Source organism: Corapipo altera, unplaced genomic scaffold (assembly GCF_003945725.1).
Source record: "Corapipo altera isolate COAL_440 unplaced genomic scaffold, ASM394572v1 113, whole genome shotgun sequence".
Classification (NCBI taxonomy): Eukaryota; Metazoa; Chordata; class Aves; order Passeriformes; family Pipridae; genus Corapipo; species Corapipo altera.
In genome coordinates this window covers 11475069-11484313 of record NW_020884895.1, presented here as the reverse complement: position 1 = coordinate 11484313, position 9245 = coordinate 11475069, and positions in this window count along the sequence as shown.

The following is a 9245-nucleotide window of genomic DNA, read 5'->3' as shown; positions in this document are numbered from 1 at the left end:
TCCCTGTGGGCAAAGGGGGATTGCTTTCCATGGGATAGTCCCTGTGGGCAAAGGGGGATTGCTTTCCATGGGATATTCCCTGTGGGCAAAGGGGGATTGCTTTCCATGGCTGTGCTTGGCTGGGATCATCCACAGGAAGAGGGGGCTGCTGGAGGGACACACTATCCCTGTACCCAACAAAAGGAGGGAAGACTAGCTAGAGAAAACTATTTCTGAAACTGCCAAATGATTCCAAATGCTGTAAAACCACACACACGGGATAAAGGGAACCAAAGGAAACTGCACTCAGGGAGGGCTCGTGGGATTTGACAGCCATGGCTTTGCACCATTCCCTCACCTAAAGCGGGAACAGCTGGGACAGAAATAATTCTGAAAAGGATGAAAATAAGGAAAATCATTCTGTTAGTTCTGAGCCTTTCTGAATGTTTTCCAGAGGAAGTCTTGCTGGAGTGAAGGTCAAACTGTAAGTGTAACAGTAGTCTAAGACAAGAAAAACTTAAAGGCCTATGAAAACATGTGGAAATTACATCAGCACATTACTGTATTTCATAAGAATCTTCATAAAATAAATACTACCATTTCCAGTCCTCAGAAATGAAGAATGGATGTCACAATTTCCACACAAATAAGTTTAACCGAGTGTATTTTCTAGATCTTCACACATGGTGAGAAGCAACTGCCACACACCCGAGGCAGGTAAGTGCTGTTATCCCCTGCAGAACCAAACGTCAGGAATTCTCTTCCCCAGGAACTCCACTTGGCAAATGCAGATCCAGGGTCCACCATCATCTGCCCCACCAGTGAAGAAGCAGAGACCTCTGTGGCCATCTCTTTTATCTCCCTGAGTGAGAGGGGACAACAACCCCTGTGCAGTGGCCTCGGTGCCTCAGGCAGAGCCCCCTGCTCCGTGGGCTGCTCCCAGCCAGGGATCACCCCTCTGCCTGGATCTGCTGTGAACCTTCAGCCCTCCTTGTCTCTGCAGCAGCCCTGGGCCCTTCAAAAGCCGATTCCGTGAGGAGGGAGGAAGGGACAGTTTGTGCTTGATGTCGAAACTGCAAATTTGTTTTCCAGAAGCTCTTCAGACTGGTAGTTTTGATCATATTTTAAGAACTCACAGTATGACACGCAGAACTATCAGCCCCTGCTGCTGTCACAGAAAGGCAAACTCTGCTGGCTCTGAGCTGGGTATCAGTGGCATAAATACAGAGCAAAGCCAAGGACTGCCTGGAATTACTGTACCTGCAGGGGACAGCTACTCTGAGCTTGTGTAATAACAACAATAAAAGGTCATTGTGCCACCTGACAGAGATAACCCCAAACTATTAGGCCCAAGGAAGACTCTGGCATTATCCCACTCCTCTCAAAGTCAGCACTTTCAGAAGCAAGTGTTTTCAGTACTGGGGATGCCATCAGTGATGTTGCAGTGGTTATGGAAGCAGCTGAATTTATCTCCCTGTATTTAAACAAGACTTAAACTCACTGCAACTTCAAAACTCTTCACAGGAATGAACCAATTTGGCATGAACGAGTGCAGTTCGACTGCTGCAGTCAGGAGATATGGACATGGACCCAAACCGGTCTGAGAGATGCTGATACACGTCACAGCTACCAGAAAATCTGAATTTGAGCTTGGAGTCAAATTTCACAAGTCAAACCCACTGCTGATCCAAAACTGGATCCGAAGGGGTCAACTTTACACACAGTTCTACACTCACTTTGCTGCACAGGTAAGTGGACTAATTTTTAGTGCTGTGTGGTCCTTTTTCAGGGTAGTCACTAAACAGAGAAAAGAATGCCAATTATGGTTTGGATATCTTTAACCTGGAAGCAAAACCAGGAGTTCTGTGCTACTGTGACAAAACTGCCCACTTGTTTTCTGTCTTTTCTTACCCTCCACTCTGTCCAAGACCAAAGCTTATTCCAAGACGTTGAGACATGGAGTAGGGGGAGGAAAGTATTTTTAGGTTATGTGTAATTTTCCCTTCCTCTCTGGAAAGTAAACAACAACAGAAGTTTGTACTTGTCTCAGTTTTGAGTAAGAATAAACCAGGACTCCACAATAAAATCACCTGGCATTTAACAGACACTGATCTCCCCAAAACACACAAACAGTGTGGTGCCACAGACCCTTATAAATGGCAAACAGGCAGAATGGAGGAAAGCAGAAACTTCACCACTTTTTAAACACAATTATATGTTCCAGGATCAGAAAGCAGCAGTAGTGACATATACCTACTGTACACTGCATGCACAGTGCCTGGCTAATGTGTATTTTAATACTCACCTCTCAGCAAATATGTAAATATAAATTCTCAGTGAAAACACATCATATGCTCTAAGCCAGGCATGTGTTACCAAGATAATTTTGAACATCTATTTCTGCACTTTAAATGATAAAATCTTTGAAACTTTTTCTTGTTCTCTACAAAATAACTATTTTTCTACTTCTCATCTCTCAGTTTTATGTGTATTTAGAGACGTCCTAGTTCCCTGCCAAAACTGGTGGTGTCTTTAAAACTTCTTTAGGAATTTAATAGGTCTGGAAACTCTTAGCAGGCTACTAAATCCCCCTGTAAATCCTGGCAAATTCCCAGACTGCCCATTCTCACAGGGATACACGGCCTAATTACAAACCCATTAAACACTGCGAGTTCAAGAGTCTGCTTTAACCCTGCAATTATTTGATCCTCCTCACACAAACAGCCTCAGTGAAACAGAGACGAGCAAAAGAGGACGGAGCCAACAGGAAAAGAGAAGCAAAGACAGGGGCAGAGGGAAGGCAAAGGAAAATTGTGGGGACAGTGAGTGGCAGTGGGAAAAGACTGAGCAGGGAGAGAAGAGCACTGGGATAAAGGGGCAGACACTGCTGGCACTGTGTGAGGAACCTGTGCCAGGGGCACAGGAATGAAGGTGCCGGGATGCCGGTGCCATGGCCCCTCTCCTTCCCAAAGGAACGGGAGCAGCTCTCCCTACTCGCCAGGAGCCACAGCCAGGCCCTGCAGGGATGGGATCCCTGATGGGATTCCCTGGCTCAGGTGTGCTGTCCCCTGTCAGCTGAACACAGAGAGGAGTTTGCTTTACCACACCTGCTTCCCTGGGAGTGTGCTCAGGCCAAACACAGGGAGCACAATCCCCACCCAGGGCCCGTGTCCCAGCACAGCATATCCTGCCTCTGCTCTCACCCAGCCAGGCACCACCAGCTTTGCCACGAGGGAAGGCAGGACAGTTCCTCACTGAGACAGTCAACAGAGATCTGCTTTCCCATTTTCACGTTCACACAGCTTTGCCCTTTCACATTTTAACACAGAAAAGCTAATGGGAAACATTAGGAAACACTGTTGGTTTTCTGTCCCAGATCTACTACTTGGTGTGACCTAGAAGGATGGGTTGGAACAGGACAGCTCTCCCTGGGTTCTGACAGTCCAGAGTCAGCATTTTTTCCTCCCCATTTTCCATACAGTACTCATGTTATAAAAGCCGTGTCGTTTGACATTTCAGATTAAAAAAGACCAAAAAGAGACATTTAAGTCATGGACTTGGTTCAAATGATCTCACTGTGCAGGGCCATGGAGCCAGCTAATCTGTGACATTGAAACACAACTTATTTTTCTTGCTGACTATTTGCTGATGTCATTTGGATGGTGAAAAGAAACTCCCTCTTTGGGTGCCAGCAGCGAGAAAGAACCGAAAAATGCAGTTTATTTGCCACTTTGCCAGGCAAGGTGGTACCACCTCCTGCTTTGTTAAATTGTGGTTGGTTGTTTTCCAGCGACCCAGACATTACTTAGGGATATTTTTAATCTGTCATCTTAAATTGAGGCGTTTCTTTCCTCTCTTTTGAATACCTTCCAGCCTTTATAGTCTTCCTGATGTACTGTACTCAGTACTCCCAGCAAACATGGCCTGTAGTGCTGAGCACGTGGATCAGGTTGGGAGTCCATCAGTGGCTCCTTTTTTTAACAGAATATGGCACTGAAAACAAACAATCCCACCCTTTGGCACAGCATAACCTGAGCAGTGGCTGTACCACTCTGGACACTCCTCCAGCCTGCTGGGAACACACACGTCAGGCTCTGCTCTTGAAGAGTCTCTCTCTGCTGGAACAGCTTCCTCAGCCACCAGCCATCTAATGTGCTCAACACACCAGAGCCACAATGTGTGTGTGTATTCACCCAGTGCTCTCACACACGCTGCTGTGCCCCAGGGGTTGTATGGAGTTATAAATAATGGGATATTCTCAACAACGGGGACGGGATGCTTCGATTTGTGCACGAGAGGTAAAGACACTCACTGAACTCCAATCACTCAATGCACCTTCACAGCAAACAACAAAAAGACTCAACAGTCTGATACTTGACAATGAAAAGGAAGATTATTCTCTTGTTGAGAAACTGGGTGATGTTCCTCTCATTATCTAACAGTGAAATGACAAGGCAGGGAGTAGGGCTGCAATCCCATTGTCCTTAGGGCTGGCAGTGCCAGGGGTAGCTCTGGGACATATTTTGCTCTGTAATGCTCTCCCTATCCTTTCAGTGATAACCAACCCCTCCTCCCAGCTGCCAGATTCTGCCATACTCTATACTTTTTTAAAAATACCAGTATTAGAAGCACATCACAAAGGCATTTGCTGCAGCACTCAGGGCTACTCTGATGCACTCAGAATATGCCATGATGGTGGCATCCACGGGAAGTGCTGTGCAGAACTGAGCAAAGCTGCTCAAATAACAACCCCTGGACTAGTCATCTGTAAACCCTCCCATGGATCCAAAAACCTGTGCTCCTTTGTTTGTCAGCTTTAATTATCTCGTGCAGACACACCAGGCATTATGATTCAGCTTCAAACAGCACCGCAGTCCAACACATTATCAGCCCTAATCTTGTTCCTTAGTGGAATCCAGCTGCTGTCACTGAGCCAGGAGACATAGCATAGACTGCACAAGCTCCTAATCAACATCCTCTCACATTTGGGGTCCCCATGCACCTCCTGCATGCACTCTTTGATCAGTGTTGCTCCCAACCCTCTGGCATTTCTATCCCAAAGCCACTCCAAACACATCCCACATGATCATCCCACTGCTCCCACATGATCATCCCACTGCTCCCACACCTGCCCAACCTCCCACAGCCTCCACTGCCCAACCACGAGGCTCATGGGCAACATCAACCTCTGCAATAAAGGCACCCTGGAAATCACTGGACACAAGGCCTAAGAGTGATGAAGATGACGATGGCACCAACAAAACACAAAGTGCAGGCTTTTGGGGTGATGCCAACAACTGTGGATCCCTGGAGCTGTGGATCCCTGGAGCTGCAGGGCCCCAGTGCAGACAGCTGCTTGGAAACACAGCAGGGTGTTGACTCCTTGGATTTTGCATGTTCCTGGTAGTTTCTGCTCCAGTTGTTGCTGGAGTAAAGGCCTCTCTGTGTTTCTACTCACTGTGGTTTTCAGTTAAGCAGAGGAGTGTGACTAAGCTTTCATACTCATGTTTGTACTGTGCAGGAAGCCCTGTGGTTAATGCTTCTGAACTCTCTCCTATCTCTGGTCTCAGTGTTCACACCATTACCAGCTTTCCTGCCATCTGCATATGGCACATGCAGCTTCACATCACTTCCACTTTTACCCGTGTCTTCCACAAAACACACCCACTGTCTTCCCAGTACCACTTACAGTGATGACTCCCTGCATGGGTGCACAGAAGTTCAGGACCCCAAGGGGCCCGTTAGCCACTGTTAACTGCAGCCTCGTGTGTGGCTCTCAGGCAAGCTCAGAAACAGCCAAAAGAAAAATAAAAAGCAGCTTTTCAGCCCAGGCTTTTATCAGGCTTGCAAAGGCCTGCAGATCAGTTGCACTGCGAGGCCCTCACCTAACAAAGACAAAGCCTTGGAACACAATACAATTAGACCTGAATAATTTAGGCACTGAAACAAGGATTCTGAGACCCAGACTGTTTACTTTCCTGAATGAGAAATTACCCACAATCCAGTGAGGAAACACTCAGGCTGCTCAGACTTTAACACCTCAACTCTCTGTCCAGTCCAGATGCACTGAACACACAAGGCCAGGGAGGGAAGGCAGCAGGTTCTCCGTTCCCCTCTGCCTGTGACACAGGGTGTGATGGGCAGGAGATGAGCAGCACTGAGGGGAGCAGTCACACACACAGGCAGCATCCACTTGGCTGCTGTTGGTTCCTTACACCTTGGCTTTGCTGCTTTGGAAAGTGAGCTTCTCTGAAAGGAAATACAAGTATCATCGAGGTGGTTTCACAGGAGTGTAAATGAGTCCCAATGTCCCAAATGCCATCCCAAAGTCATTCTGGGATTAACATTTTGCTGTGGTCAGCTTGGAGCAACTGGAGAAGACAGTATTGAATGGGTCTTTGGCTTTTCTTCACTCCATGGAGAATTCCAGCTGAGCTGTTGTGACACTGCTTGTTTTTCTGACAGCTGATCAGCGCACTCATTTTTTTATGTTGTTCTAACTACCCGTGGGTGCAGATTTTGGAGAAGCTTCCTTCCTTAGCCAGATTTTTAAGGGACAGTACTGCTAAGGGATAGTGCTGCTATCTCCCCTCAAATTAATCAGCATTGAGAAGACACCTTTCTTTTTCAAGGACACTGATTTAATGACCGTATGCTCTTTCATCAACTCTTTTTGCCCATTATCTGATTCTCTAAATTGTATGCTGAGTGTTATTTGGTTCTATAAATTTACCATGTATTTGTTTCAACCTGGTGGTTGTCCATCAGGAGTCCAGGGATCAGCAGTGCCAGATCCCACCAAACTTGTCCCTAAAGGATGAACCTGGAGACACTTATCCTGCTCTTTCTCACTGCAAGCAGTAGGATCACTTGAGTGTAGAACACCAAAGGAAGGTTATAAGGACAAACTATTTATTCTTATCTCTAAATGTGAGGGTTTCATTGTTTCTTTCAATTCTGGGGCGAACTTTCTGTTGCTGGTTTGGTTTTGTGTTTCTTATCTTTGTGAAATCAGAGTCAGGGGAAGGTGAGTAAGAGAGAAGCAAACACTGGGTGTTTAACCAGATTCAACACCAGCAATGTGCTCCTTGGCTCATCGTGGCACGGGAGGTGTGTGGCCCTCAGGAACCTGCAGGGCACTTCCAGTAAGAGAATGAAGCCCCAGGTCTCTCATCATCCCTAAAATTATAGGGTTGGAAAAGCCCTCTAAGGTCACCAAGTCCAGCCGTTCCCCAGCATTGACAAGGCCACCTCTGACCCACATCCACCTTTAAATCCCTCCAGGGATGGGGACTCCACCACTGCCCTGGGCAGCTGTGCCAGGGCTGGACAACCATCTCCTTGAAGAAATGTTCCCTAATATCCAACTTAAAGCTCCTCTGGAAGAATCTGAGCCATTTCCTCTTGTCCTATCACTTGTTATCTGGGAGAAGAGACCGACCCCACCTCACTATTGTCTCCTACTACAATCCTTGCCTCTGCTTGCCCACGGGAGCAGTGATAACATTTTTCTTAAGAAGGATATCACACTGTTGACTTGGTGGGAGTTCTCCCTACGAAAGGCCCAAACAGAAATGCCAGCACTTGACTCACAGATCACAGCTCTCGTGGCCTGGGCACACACCAAGGTCTGCTCCCTCTTTCCAAGCACGAGGTTCTACAAGAGTGGAAAGTCTCTCACAGGTACGTCAGTTCTCCTCGGGCTATTTACAGATTTCCAGATGAGTTTGTTCCTTTTCTCTCTCTTTGTGGTGAATTAGGCAGTTCTGCTTTTTTGGTTCACATAAAATTTTTAAAACAAATCCTTTTCTGCCATTTTAGTTCAGTCCGTTCACACATCACCCCCTGCTTCCCAAGCTTGGTTGCAGTTCAGGCTGTGCTATAGGCAGCTGGTTACAAAATCCCATGTATTTTTAATGACTCCTCTATTCTTACATTGCCTGGTGAGATTTGCTGTTGTTTAAGGCACCAGGTAATTTCAGGAGTGACCTGCAGGAGCACATGGCTTGTTCCAGGAACCGGACTGGAACTCTGCAAGAATTAATGCCGGGAAGGTTGAAAGTGAGATATTTATATTAATTAGAACACTGATCCTGGAAAAGATATAATCAGCATTTCCCCCACTCTTCTCTGTAAGAAAATACAGTATTTTTGTTCTCTAGACTTTTTGAAACGTTATTCTTGCCCTTTTTTTTAGACTTCTATTGTCATTTTGGTGAGTAAAACCTCCTTCTTCAGAGGTTCATTTTGCAACAGTGCTTCATTTTTACAGCCAATGCTCAGTTATCAGCCTCCCCTCTCCATTCCATCTGCCCTGTGGATCACTCACAGGGCAGTTCCATAAAGAAGTTGGGATTCAGTTTCCACTTTTCTTGGAGAGGAAATCGCCCCTCTCAAGCCACAGACGTTTTCGTGTGTGTAGCTGGGAACAAAAGCTTTCAGAAATTCCAGCTGCCATGTCTGTCTCAGAGGTAATAAAGGTGCTTTTAGGAAGGCAGCAGGAGTGAGCGGGGTGCCTGGTGTGAGCGAGAGGAACGATGGCAACTCACATTGCTGCTTCTGATGTTTGCCAGTCCGTTAGTAAAAACGAACATTAATTACAATGAAACTTTGTAAGAACGAAACAAGTATCTTTTGGTACTCGGTTGGTTAAGAAATCTTACGACAGAGCTGAGAGCCGCTTCTCCACGCAAGGAGTCCCAGCTGTCTCCCTCCCGAGGAGAAACCACTCGGTGAATGAGGCCATGAGATCCCGCAGAGCAGTACGTGACTGCGTTAATTTGACAAAGGCGATGGGTGCGCATGGAAGCGGGCAGGGAGCCGTGCAGACGTGCAGCCGCTGACCCTCCGTGCGCATCCCGCCGCGGCTGCGGCGCGGGGAGCGATGAGCGGGCGGGGCGGGCGCGCAGGTACCGCCGCTCCGGGGGCTCGGGCCCCGCGCTCCCCCGCCCTGCCCTGGCCGCTGCCCCGGGGGCGGCTCGGCTCGGTGCTGAGCGCGGCTCGGCGGGGCGGGGGGGTTGTTTGTTTGTTTCCTGCCCCATCCCATTTTTATGATCGCGAAGAGGAAGAAGCCTTCAGGTCACCCAGAGAACTGCTGGGCCGGCGGACAAGGGCTCCTTTGATCGGCTCGGCGGGCGCGGGCAGCGGGAGCGCCCCGGGCGCGGATGTCCCGGCCATGCGGGCGCCCCGCGGCCGGGGGCCGCCCGGCACAGCCCCGCTAGCCTGAGCCGGAGCCTAAGCCCGAGCCTAAACCTAACCCCGCGCCG